Source organism: Elephantulus edwardii, unplaced genomic scaffold (genome assembly GCF_000299155.1).
Source record: "Elephantulus edwardii isolate Elephantulus edwardi_28Jun2011 unplaced genomic scaffold, EleEdw1.0 scaffold00071, whole genome shotgun sequence".
Classification (NCBI taxonomy): Eukaryota; Metazoa; Chordata; class Mammalia; order Macroscelidea; family Macroscelididae; genus Elephantulus; species Elephantulus edwardii.
In genome coordinates, this window is record NW_006399821.1 from 6,582,333 (window position 1) to 6,596,473 (window position 14,141).

The 14,141-nt window shown below is 39.4% G+C and overlaps 2 pseudogenes; one reads left to right on the forward strand and one right to left on the reverse strand.

Moving 5' to 3' along the window:
- The first annotated feature begins 1,008 nt into the window (after positions 1 to 1,008).
- LOC102843947 lies at positions 1,009 to 2,173 on the forward strand (annotated as a pseudogene).
- Positions 2,174 to 4,007: 1,834 nt separating this feature from the next.
- Positions 4,008 to 13,371, reverse strand: LOC102872702 (annotated as a pseudogene).
- Between the last annotated feature and the right edge of the window lie 770 nt (positions 13,372 to 14,141).

Sequence of the window (14,141 nt, forward strand, 5' to 3'; positions counted from 1 at the left end):
CTAATAATAATAATTACTATACAAATAATGCATTGTCTACTTTCAAAACCACAAGGAGCAGAATATGACTTAAAGTCTAACCCAATTGAATATATATTCTATCTCAAGAGTAGATTTGTTATATTGAACATTAATGACTCAAGATCAGAAAAGTTTAGAGAAGATATCCAAAATATTATCCATGAAGAAAGCAAAAAGTTATTACAAACCCAAGAAATAAAAGAGCAAAATAAATGTCAGATGTGATGCTGAAGCTTGCATTACAACCTAAAGCTACCAAAACAATGGGAAGAAATGTTAACAGAAAATTTCAAAGTACAACTTGAGAAGACAAAGCAAAGTATAATAACAAAATGTTCCAAGTGTTGGAATTCGAAAATCAAAAGGGAGGAAGAAGCTCAGTATTTCTCAAATTGAGAAAAGTGAAGAACAAATAAATGCCAGCCTTGAGTTATAGTCTGTCAGGACTTTATAAGCAAAATTTTAAATAATACAGGGAGCAGCAAAAGATGTTAGGAATATGCAAGTTCACTACACCAAAAAGAAGTAATCAATACGGAACTTTCGGGAAGTAATATTTGATGAAGAATCAATGCTAACAAAGGAAGAATTCCAAGCTGCACTTGCATGGGCAAGAAATAAGCCCCAGGAATTGATGGAATACCAATAGAGGTGTTTCAATAAATAGATGTGATCCTTTCTGTATTCACTAGTCTATGCCAAGAAATTTGGAAAATAGTTACCTGACCAACTGTCTGAAAGAGATCTATATTTATTTTCATTTTAAAAAAAAAAGATTTAACTAAGTGCCAGAATTCTCAAGCAACTAGTATCACTTGAAAACAAAATCTTGCTGAAGATTGTTTAAAAATGGTTGGATAGAGCACTCGGGAATTTACGGCGGCGGGCGCCCACGCGGCCTTGGCGACGGGAAACCAGCGCGTCCCAGCCATCAGCTGACCCGCCTCCCGAGCCCGAGGCCGCCGCCGCGCGAACAGCTGCCCGGTGCTGCTGAGCAAGATCGAGGGCCACCAGGACACCGTCTCGGTCGCGCTGCTCATCCCCAAGGAGGACGGCGTGATCACCGCCAGCGAGGACAGAACCATCCGAGTATGGCTGAAAAGAGACAGCGGTCAGTACTGGCCCAGCATTTACCACACAATGGCCTCTCCTTGCTCTGCTATGGCTTACCATCATGATAGTAGACGGATATTTGTGGGCCAGGATAATGGAGCCATCATGGAATTTCATGTTTCGGAAGATTTTAATAAGATGAACTTTATCAAGACCTACCGAGCTCATCAGAACCGGGTGTCTGCCATCATCTTCAGCTTGGCTGCAGAGTGGGTCATCAGCACCAGCCACGACAAGTGTGTCAGCTGGATGTGCACGCGGAGTGGAAACATGCTCGGGAGGCACTTCTTTGCCTCCTGGGCCTCGTGTTTACAATACGATTTTGATACTCAGTATGCTTTTGTCGGAGACTATTCTGGACAGATCACTCTGCTGAAGCTTGAGCAGAACACCTGTTCAGTTATCACAACCCTCAAAGGACACGAAGGTAGTGTTGCCTGTCTCTGGTGGGACCCTATGCAGCGGTTACTCTTCTCAGGAGCCTCTGACAACAGGAAGGAAAGGCCGGACACTACTGCTTCAGGGCCATCATGACAGGGTGCAGTCGCTGTGCTACCTTCAGCTCACGAGGCAGCTGGTCTCCTGCTCGTCTGACGGTGGAATTGCCGTGTGGAACATGGACGTTACGAGAGAAGAGGCTCCTCAGTGGTTGGAAAGTGATTCTTGTCAGAAGTGTGAGCAGCCCTTCTTCTGGGACCTGAAGCAGATGTGGGACACGAAAACTCTGGGACTAAGACAGCACCACTGCAGGAAGTGCAGCCAGGCCGTCTGTGGGAAGTGCAGCAGCAAGCGCTCCAGCTACCCCACCATGGGCTTCGAGTTCCAGGTCCGCATGTGCGACTCCTGCTACGACTCCATCAAGGACGAGGATCGGACTTCGCTGGCAACCTTTCATGAAGGAAAACATAACATTTCCCACATGTCCATGGACGTGGCTAGGGGACTCATGGTGACCTGTGGGACCGATCGCGTGATCAAGATATGGGACATGACGCCTGTGGTTGGTTGCAGTCTGGCAACGGGATTCTCTCCACACTGATCCTGGAACAGGGCGATGTGTGCACCTTTCGAAGCATCCTTCACCAAATGAAATCCTTCCCGGCTAGCTCCATGGTGACTGTCGCGTGAGTGGACGGGAGCCACCAACAAACAAATCAGCAAAGAAGCAAAACCCTAGAAAAACGTGGTGTTGGGCACCTGTGAACTTCCAGGGGCCTGAGTGTGGAAACGCCTGCTCTGTGGTGATTCGTGGAAGGCTGGAATGACTCCAGCTTCAGATGAAATCACTGAGGGGGGTTACTGAACAACCTACAACACCTTCGAAGCACCCCCAAGTGCAAATGTCCTTCTGCTTAGACTCGGTGGCTCTCCAAGGTCTCTCTGGGACTCTTGGAGCAGAAATTAAGGGGAAGTAAGACTTACTCTCTCTTTCTTGAGGGGCGGCAATAGGAATTTCAGACCCCAGAGACCTCTCCTTGTCTTCTGGCAGTATGTGAATACTCTCCACATCATTATTGATAAACTTCTTACAGATAATCTACACCTAAAAAAAAAAAAAATTTTAAAAATGGTTGGATAATTAAGTACATGAGCAGAGAACTGCTAGAAATTCAAGTTGGATTCAGAAGAGGTCATGGAGCAAGGGATATCATTGCTGACAGCAGATGAATCTTGTCTGAAGGCAGAGAACATCAGAAAGATGTTTATGTTTTGTTACGATGTAACGGGATTTGACTGTGTGTGTCATAACAAATTTTGGTTAACATCAGTCCTTATCCCACATTTTCATTCCTACAGTATAGCTAGTGGGTAATTTGTTCAGCATACAAACTAAATAGGTATGGGGAGAGGGTACAACCCTGACACATACTTTTCTTAATTTGAAGCCATGTAGTGCTCCCTTGCTTTGTTCAGACAACAGCCTCTTAGTTTAGACATAGGTTTCACATGAGCACAATTAAGTGCTCTAGGATTCCTGTTCTTCTAGCCTTAGCCGTAATTTGATGATCCATGTAGTGAAAAGACTTTGGAAGGTAAATAAAGCAGAAATGATCATTCTAGCTGAATTCTTTGCTTTCAGCCAGAATCCATTTGACAATTGAAATTTGGCAATGAAATCCCTGATGCCACAGTTTCTTCTAAATCCAGCTTGAACATCTGGCAGTTCTCTTCTCTGTTTATGTGCTATTCTAGCTATTTTAAAAATGATCTTCAGCAATATTTTGCTTGTATATGATATTAATGTTATTGTTAAATAATTTCCACATTTTGTTGGATCACTTTTGTGGGAATGGGGTTGAAAATATGGATTTCTTCAGGTCAGTTGGCCCAGCAGCTGTCCTGCAAATTTCCTGGCAGACATGACTGCTGCTGGGCCAACTGTATATTCTATCCTTGTTATTTTGATAGTTCCTGGATCATTCAAGATCTTGCCCATAGCATCTCTATGCACTGAAACTCAAGGTTTGAATTACTTTCAGCATGAGAAATGCTGACTATGTTCTCCTTTTATTTTCCGATTTTAGTTCTCTATACATTCTGATATAATAGTTTGCTTTATCTTCTTGAGCTGCCATTGAAATCTTCTATTCAGCTCTTTTTTTAAACTTTGCACTTTTGAATTGAACAAGCATTAAATTATCATTAGTTAACACCTACTAAATGTACACATTAAGGAAATTACATATATATATATATATATATATATATATATATATATATATTGCAAAAACACAGTAAGACTGAAGTTTGCCCATTTCTGTTCAGGAAGCCCCTTCACTCCTACGCGTCTTAATATTTTCTTTTTTGCTCCAAAATTTACTGTTACTGTTTCTCCTCCTTTTATTCCCTAGTGCCAGCCCTTCACAGGCTTCTCACTCAGATGCCATCTTTTTGTATTTTATTTCAAAAAGTTTCAAAGATGCCTGCTGAAGGGAGGATACTGCCTGCTTTATGCTTTCTCCTGTTTTTTGAGCCAGTAGCTCCCTCATTTTGGATATTTCTTCTTTCAGGTTTTGCACTCCTTAGCAGGCAACTGGTCCTTGAATTCTCCCATCTTGGTTTGTGTCATGAATAATCCCTTCAGCCATGTTGACAATCTCAATGCATTCCTTCTTTTCTAGTCTTCCTCAGCATTTTAAGCCATATTCTCAATATCATCTTTGCTTAACCCACCAGAAGACTAGTTCCTGATCTATTGCTCCTCCTATGTCTTATCTTTGGCAGAAACATGTATCATTCCATGGACATGAAATGTAACTTTGATCTGAGGGAGAAAGAATCCCAATCAACGTAAACAGGCCAAAAGTTTATTATCTATTACCTCAAGCTGTCGCTCTCTCACAATGGCATACTTTAATCTCCACCTGCATCTGTCCATAAGCAGCTGTAGAAAATACTTGCCTCTTGTTGATTGCGATAGTGGTGTTCCTGTTAATAAGGTTTGTAAAGACTCCACCCAAAGTCTCAATACCCAGAAAAATGGGAGTGACATCAAAGAGCAACACATCGAGACACTGCCAGGCAACATGCCTCCCTGAATGGTAACTCTAATGACCACAGCCACATCAATATAAGATCCTACTCATTTTGTTGAACCTTGGACATCCTAGTCATGCCACCAACAAGGACAATTTATCCTATGTAACTTTACTGACTGCAGCATCTTGCATAGTTTTTGTCAAGGGACAAATAGTTCTCCTGATTAAGTCAGTCACAATCCCCTCAAACTGAGCACAAGTCAATTTCATGTTCAAATTCTTGGTCCAGAACCCACTGTAAGATATGGTAATTTGATATTAATCTTCAAAGATAAAGAGAATTCACACTTAGCTTTCTTAACAGCTTCCAACACCCTCTGAAGTACCATGTTTTCTTTTGTCTTTTGTCAAATTAACCCTGACTCTCTTGAATTCATGTGTGTGTGTGTGTGTGTACACACTTATACATTGCTTCTCACACTAGATCTCCCCCACTTCCTTTCCCCACCCCACCCTCTACCCATCAGATTGTGTCACCCTATGATTACTCCCCTGCCTATCCTCACTCCTCTGCTCCTACCGTCCCCTCTTTGAATTCTCAGGTATGATTTACTAGTTATCTTTATATTTCTATAATAATGTTTTTATACAGTGTTTGTCCTTAAGGGATTGAGTTAGTTCACTTAGCATAATGCTCTTCAGACCCTCCACAGTTAGGTAGTAATATTTTTAATCATTGCTTCTGCATGCTGTGTAATATTCCTTCGTGCGAATGTACCATAATTTCTCAATCCATTTGATTGTGGTTGGACATTTGGGCTGTTTCCATCTTCTAGTGATGGTGAATGACGCTGCTATGAACGTTAGTGTACAAATGTCCATTCGTTCCTTGGTTCTAATTTTCGTGGGGTGTATTCCAAGCAATAGAATAGTTGAGTCATATGGAATTTCTATACTCAGCTTTTTGAGGACAGGCCAAACTGCCTTTTAGAGTGGTTGTACCACTTTACAGTACCACAAACAATGTACAAGAATTCCTATCTCACCACATCTTCTCCAACACTTATTACTTGCTGTCCTCTGCCACTGATATATCATTGTGGTTTTGATTTGCATCTTTCTTATTGCCAGTGACTTGGAACATTTCTTCATGTATCTGTTTGACATTTGAATATCTTCCTCTATGAAAAATTCTTTCCATGTCTTTTGCCCATTTTGTAATTGGGTTATCAGTCTTTTTCTTGTGGAGGTCCTATAGGATGCTGTAAACTTTTAATATGAGATCCTTGTCTGAAATTATATTGCCAAAAGTTTTTTCCCATTTAGTAGGTTTTCCCCTATTGGAAAAAGGTTTAGATGCACACAAGGATTTAATCTTTAGAAAATCTCATTCATCAATTTTATCTACTCCTTCTTTGTTCATTTCTGGCAGTACTTGTCAGTTTCTTTATACCATAGACTAGGCCATCTAAGCTTGAACCCAGTTTGTTTCTGATGAACTTTATGGTATGGGGCTTTACTCCCAGATCTCTGATCCACCTTGAGTTGATTTTTGTATATGATGTGAGATGTAGATCCTGTTTCAACTTTCTGCATGTAACAGCTCAGTTTGCCAGCACCATTTGTTGAAGAGGTTGTCATTTCCCCCCTTGATAGGTTTTATTTCCTTACCAACTATCAGTTGATTAGAAATAAATGGGTTTATTTATGGGTTATCAATTCTGTACCATTGGTCTATCTGCCTGTCATTGTATCTGTACCATGCTGTTTTGGTTACTACTGCTGAGTGGTAGCTTTTTTATTTTTTAAATGAAAATTTTTATTTTAATTGTAATTTTAACAAAAGTTTACAAAAATGTTAGATTTTCATTCATTCTTTCTTTCATTCATTGTTGCACATTTCCCCCCCCCCCCCTTCATTTCCCCTGCCCCAAGTTGAGGTTAGGGAGTTCTATGCCTCCCACTTCATTTTTTATTTTTCAGAAGTGCTTTGCTTATTTGGAGTCTCTTTCTTCTCCAAATAAACTTGACAATTTCCCTTTTGACCTCCTTGAAAAATGAATTTGGTATCTGGATTAAGACTGTGTTCAACAGTTAGATTACTTTTGGTAGGATTGTCATTTTCACAATATTGATTCTTCCTATCCATGAATTTTTCCATTTATTTATGTCTTTTACTTTTGTCTCACAAATATTTTCTGTCATTTTTTTCCTATAGATCTTTTGTGTCTCTAGTTGACTCCCAAGTATCTCAATTTGTAGTTGGTTATTGAAAATGGTATTGCTTTGTTGGCTTCCTTCTCTGAGTCATCTTTGTTACTGTAGAGGAATCCCACTGATTTTTGGATATTGATCATATATCCTGGCACTCTACTATATTGGTCTACTAATTCTAACAGTTTTTTGTTGAGTCTTTGGAGTTTTCTGTTTACACTATCATATCATCTGCATATAGTGACAGTTTCACCATCTCTTTGCTGATCTGGATGCCTTTTATTTCCTTCTCTTGTCATATTGTCCTATCAAGTACTTCCATTACAATATTGAATAGAAGTGGTGATAGCAGGCATCTTTATCTAGTTCCTGTTCACAAGAAAAATGTTTTTAGTCTTTCTCCATTGAGAATGATATTGGCTCTTGGTTTTGCATATATTCTTTTCACTATGTTGAAGAAATTATCTTCTATTCAAATTGTTTGGAGTGCTTTTATCAAGAAGAGGTTCTGGATTTTGTCAAATACATTTTCTGCATCAATTGTTAAGATCATATAGTTCTTGTTATTTGCTTTGTTAATGTGGTGAATTACATTGATTTTTTTTCTTATGTTGAACCATCCTTGCATACCTGTTATGAATCCCATGTGATCATGATGAATTAATTTTTTCCTGTGCTTTTGGATTCTATTGGTTTGCATCTATATTTCTGAAAGATATTGGTCTGTAGTTTCCTTTCTTGGTAATATTTTTGGCTGCATTTGGTATTAAAATTATGCTTTCTTCATAGAATGATTCTGGAAGGGTTCTTTCTTTTTCTATTTTTTAAAAATATTTTTAGCAGAATTGATGATAGAGCTTCTCCGAATGTTTGGTTGAATTCTGCTGTGAAGTCATCTGGTCCAGGACTTTTCTTATGGGGAAGTCTTTTAATGACCTGTTTGTTCAATTGCTTCTTTTGTGATGGATCTATTCAAGTGTTCTACCTTGTCAATCTGAGCAGATTTAATAGAATTTATCCATTTCCTCTTAGTTTTAGAATTTATCAGAGTATAGCTTTTCATAGTATTCTAATGTTGTTGTGGTTGTATGTTAGCAGGTCGCCTGCAACTCATAGTTACCCTATACATAACAGCTCTGAAGCCTGCCTTGTCCAGAGCCAGTCTCACTGACTTTGACACACCTACTGCTGCTGACTCAGTTACTATTTCAATCCATCTCCCTGGGGTCTTCCTCTCTTACGCTGTCCTCCACCCTTCCAAAAATGATGTACTTCTTGAAGGATTGCTCCCTCATGGCCACATTCTCAAAGTATGTGAGATGGAGCTTCAAAATCCTAGCCTTCAAGGACAGCAATGGTTTCACCCTTTCCAAGACAGATGTATTTGTTTTCATGGTGCTTCATGGTATGTTCAAGACTCTTCTCCAGCACAGCTCAAAGGCGTCAATTCTTCTTCTGTCATCTTTGGTCATTGTCCAGCTCTCTGATGCATAGCAAGTAATTGCAAAGACTATGGACTGTTTCAGGTGCACTTTAGTCTCTATACTGACATTATTGCTTCTCAATACTCTGGAATGATCCCAGACAGAAGATTTGCCTGATACAATTTGTCTTTTGATTTCCTGACTGCTGATGTTAAGAGTGTTGATTATAGAGCTGAGCAAGCTCTGTTAACAACCTCAATATCTTCTCCATCCAGGATGATGTGCCAGTTGGCCAAGTGGTGAGAATCTTTGTCTTCTTGATGTTGAGCTTCAATCCATATTGAAAACTACAGTCTTTGACCTTCTGCAGCAAGCACTTCAGGTTTTCCTCAGTTTCAGCAAGCAAGATTGTATCTTCTGCTTAATGTACGTTGTTCATGAGTCTTCCTCCAATCCTGATTTAATTTCATATGGTTCTGTTGTGATGTTACCTCTATTATTTCTTAATTGAATTGTCTGTGTCTTCTCTTTTTTCTCTTTTGTTAAGTTTGCCAGTGGTTTCTCAATTTTATTGACCCTTTTGAAAAACCAACTCCTGGTATTATTGATGATTTCAATGTTCTTCTGTTTTCTATTTCATTGACTTCAGCTTTTGTATTTTTAATTTCCTTTCTTCTAGAATCTATAAGATTAGATTGTGCTTTTTCTATTTGATGAAGGTGCTGAGCTAGATCATAGATTTTTCTTCTTTCTTCCTTTTTAATGTGTGTGCCTATTGCTATGAACTGCCCCTTGAGGACTGCCTACCTGCATCCCAGGGGTCTTGGTATGTTGTGTTTTCTTTGTTTCAAGGAAATATTTTATTTCATTCTTTCTCATCCCCAAAAAGGGTGACTAGACTGAGTGTGAAAATTATTGAACAATATCACTAATAGCACACATTAGCAAAATCTTGCTGAAGATTATCCAGAAACGATTAGAACAGAACATTGACAGAGAACTACCAGAAATAAAGACTGACTGACTTTAGAAGAGGTCATGGATATTATTGCCAACGTCAGAAGGATCTTGACAGAAAGCAAAGAGTACCAGAAGAATGTCTATCTGTGTTTCATTGACTATGCAAAGGTATTTGACTGTGTGGATCATGACAAATTATGGCTAACCTTGAGGAGAATGGGAATCCCGGGACAAATGATTGTGCTTATGAGGGACCTATATGTGGACCATGAAGCAGTCCTTAGAATAGAGTGAGTAAACACTACATGGTTCATAATCAGGAAAGGAGTACATCAAGGATGCATTCTGCCTTCCATATCTTTTCAATCTGTATACAGAAAAGATCATTCTGGAACCAGGGCTATATGAGGAGGAATGTGCATCAATATTGAATATTGAAGGAAGACTCATCAACAACCTATGATAGGCAGGTGGAACAACCTTGCTTGCTGAAACTGAAGAAGACCTGAAGTGCTTGATGCAGAAGGTCAAGGACTGTAGTCTTCAATATCGACTGAAGCTCATCATCAAGAAGTCAAAAATACTTACCACTTGGCTAACTGGCACATCATAATGGATGGAGAAGATATTGAGGTTGTTAACAGTTACAGCTTGCTCAGCTCCACAATCAACACTCTTAACACCAGCAGTCAGGAAATTAAAAGATTACTTGCATTGTAAAAATCTGCTGTCTGGGACCTTCCTAGAGTGCTGAAAAGCAACCATGTCAGTATAGAGACTTAGGTGCACCTAATCGGTCATGGTCTTCACAATTACTTATTATTCTTTAGGGATCTTAACAATGACTAAGGATGACAGGAGAAGGATCAATGCCTTCAAGTTGTGCTGCTAGTATGTCTTGAACATACCATGGAATGCCAAGAAAACAACTTGGTTTGACTTGGAGGTGAAACCAAGTTTCTCCTAAGAGGCTAGGATTTTGAAGCTGTCTCACATACTTTGGGCATGTGGCCAGGAGAGACTGATTCTTGGAGAAAGGCATCATGCTTGGAAGGGTGGAGGTACAGGGCAGGATACGAAGACCCTTGATGAGATGGATTGATACAGTAACTGGGACAATGGGGGTTGATGTGTCAGAATTAGTGAGTCTGGCTCAGGACAGGGTTCAGAGCTGCTGTACATAGAGTCGCCATGGGTGGCAGGTGACTTAACAACATAACAACAGTAACAACCCAATCGTGTCCTAGCAGACAATTATTTATTTTCCACATGGGTGCTTTTATAAGCTTTACCCTCCTGTGGTTCATTTCTAGTTTTAGGAAATTGTGATGAGAAGATAATTTGTATTATTTCAATTTTCTTTAATTTGTTGATGCTTGCTTTGCATCCTAATATGTGATCACTTCTGGAGAATGTACTATGTGCTCTTGAGAAGAAAGTGAATTGAGTTTTAGTTGGGTGCAGTATCCTGAATACATCTACAAGGTTGAGTTGGCTGATTGTATAGTTTAGATCTTCTAAATCTTTGTTAAGTTTGTTTTGAGTTGACCTATCCCCTGATGATAGTGATGTGTTAAAATCTCCTACCACTTATTGTGGTTCTATTTCTTTCTTCAATTCTATCAACTGTTGTTTTAGATATATTGCAGGTCTATATTTGGTGCATAAGTGTTGACCAAGGTTAAGTCTTCTTTCTCTGTTGTGCCTTTAATAAGTATGCAATGCCCTTCCTTATCTTTTATGGTGGCTTTCATGCTGAAATCTATTTTATTGGAGATTAATGTTGCCACTCCTGCTTTTTGAAGGTTGCCATTTGCTTGGTATATTTTCCCCCCCAGCCTTTGATTTTGAGTCTATCTTTTTCTCCACTTTTTAGATGTGTCTCTTGTAGACAACATATTGATAGCATTGGTATTTTGTTTGGTTTTTTCCCCCCCCTTATCTATTCTGCTACTCCTGTTTTCTTAATTGGGACATTTTGTCCATGCACATAAAGTATGATTATTGTCAGGCCAGGCTTTATTCTGGCCAATTTGCTGTGTTTCTTTTTCTGTTGTTTCTGGTTACTTCCATCCACTTTTCTTTGGCATCTTCAGAAGAAGGACTTCTCTTAAAATTTCTTGTAGTTTTATGATTGTTTTCACAAATTCCTTAAGTTCCTTCTTTCTTGCAAAGGATCTAATTTCTCCCTCATATTTGATGAAGAGCTTTGCTGGATATAGGATTCTTGGCTGGCAATTGTTTTCATTCAACTTTCTGTATATTCCATCCCATTGCCTTCTAGCTCACATAGTTTAAGCTGAAAAATCAGTCTAGTCTATTTGGTGTTCACTGTACTTCTTGAATGTGGATTTTCCCATTCTTCAAAATACCTGGCAAGTTTTCTTCTAGTACTTCTTCCATAATTTTCCCTGTCTCTCCCATGTACTGGAATTCCAATAATACTTATGCTGTTCCTTTTGATGTTATCCCACATGATTTTAATGTTTTCTTTATTTTCTATACAACTTATCTCTAATTTTTCTTCTAGTATGTTTCCAGTGAGGCTCTTATCTTCCAGCTCACTGACTCTCTGTTACATCTCCTCAGTTTTACTTTTTTTTGTCCCCCAGTGAGTTGGATATTTCTGCCATTTCAGTCTTAATATTCCGAATTGCATTTTTATGCTTTTCTGCTATTTCCAGTACTGTGTTGGCTATACCCTCTCTGTCTTATGATGATTTTTTTAAGTTCTTGTACCTCTTTATCTATACTATCAATTCTTTCTCCCATATTTTACATTTTCTTCCATAGATGTTCAAGTTACTCATCAATACATTTCTTCTGGGTCTCTTTATCTGGAGTATTCATTAGGTCTGCCTTTCTAGGAGAAGGTTTATTTTGGTTTTTTTCATTATGACTTGTCACTACCAGTCTACCAGCAGCTTAATGCGACAACCTGATGGGAGATGACACTCTGGGAGAGGATCAGAGAGTCAATCCAGCTCAATTTTATTAGATAAACACTGCACTTATATACACAGGAAGACAGGATAGGGCGGGCTTACAGACGTGGGACATGTGGATTGGTTAGGAGAACATCAGCCTCGTGCGGATCACTCCTGGCTCAAGAGATGCTGCAGCCGTCTTCCCAGGTGGCAAGCTTTTTTGAGCCAATACAGCCAAACACAGTGGAGCTTACTCTACCCTGTATTAAAGGCTGTTGGGAGGCTTGCACCTCTCTGGAGTTTGGGCGATCTGTCTTGGCCAGAGGACTTCCCTTCCTCCCCAAAATTCTGCAACAATGATTGAGGCAGATTGCTGCTTTCTTGACATTATGTTAGTCTTATCTTAGTATATATTGGGTTGTTATAACTATATAATGTCCCAAGTATGGCAATGTTTTATGAAGGAACTGTATATTGGTGTCCCCTGTTGGCCTGAGCACCACAGGCTGGAGGGCCCAGAGAGTGATGATTATTGCCCAAAGCAAACCACAGCATGATGTAGCTAGGCACTATTGTTCATAGTTTAAGTACCTGAATATCAGAACAGAGAAGTCTGTTTCCCTCCCGAAATCTTGGCTTGCCGGCAGCCTCTTCCACTTGCAATTTCTCTTTAATTCTTTTACAATATGGCATAGCAAAGGCAGGTCATAGTTTTCTCCACCTAAGAAAGTGTCTCCATTGGTTGATTTCATCTCAAATATGCCTTTCTGAATTTCCAAGATAAAAATATCAGAAGTTCCACATAAATCATATACAGCAAAGATTTTATCTTCTGGTTTGTCTAGACCATAGACCAGAGCAGCAACTGTGGGTTAATTAATCACTGAGAGCACATTTAATCCAGGCATTTGGCCAACATCCTCAGTGGCTTGTCTCTGAGAGACATTGAAATAATTTGGGACTGTGGATCACAATTTTTTGCAGTCTCCTTAGTCTTCATCAATACAAATGTTCCAATCTTAACTTGAAGAGTTTTTCATGTGCTTCAACTTAGGCATCACTGTTGGAGGCATGGACAATTTTGAAGGGAACAATTTTAATATCTTTCTATACTTCAGGGTCATCGTATTGACAACCAGTTAGACACTTAGTGGAATAGAATGTATTATTTGTGATGGTTACGGCCTGTTGATATAAAGCTGCTATAAAGGCCACAGCTAAGGGGATGGCCATAGCCCCCTCAGCCTTCTCCACCACAAATCAATAACTACTCCCTTGACTACTTCTGACACATATTCTTACCTGGGAAAAACTCTGAAAGCATCAAGACTAAGACCTTTCCAGCTATCCTGGTGGCAATCAACCTGGAACTCCAGGAGACTGTGACTCTGACCAGACAAGACAGGCCCAGCTCAGCTGGCTTCTGTTAGGATGGCTATAAGGTGGAAAACCATTCAGAGTAGTAAACAGGAGTGTGGGAGGCCTAAATCTTATTTTTATTTAAATTTTTTAAAATTATTAATTTCAATGAACATTTACAGAGATTTTGGATTTCCATTCATTCATTGTTGTACTTTTCTCCCTGCCCACCCCACCCCCACCCCAGTTCGCTCTTCTCCTTGAAAAGCAAAAGAAAAAATCCTTCATTGGTATAAAATCCCCCTGCACCCCCTACCCCCATCCGATGTATACTCCACTCTGCAACCCTCATTCCGAAGTCTTATGATAATCATAATTCCCTAAAATATATTACTTTTAAACTGTTCTCTCCCTCATTGGCTTCAATGCAGTATACATAATTTATCCAGTTTTTCCTCAGTCTTCCCCCCACCTTGATATCAGTCTCATTCTACAACAGTGGCATCATACAATATTTGTCCTTTTGTGACTGAGATATTTCACTCAGCATAAGGTCCTCCGGGGTCACCCATTTTGAATAATATTGCATGACTTCCTTGTTTTTCAATGCAGCGTAGAATTCCTTTGTGTGAATATACCTTAGT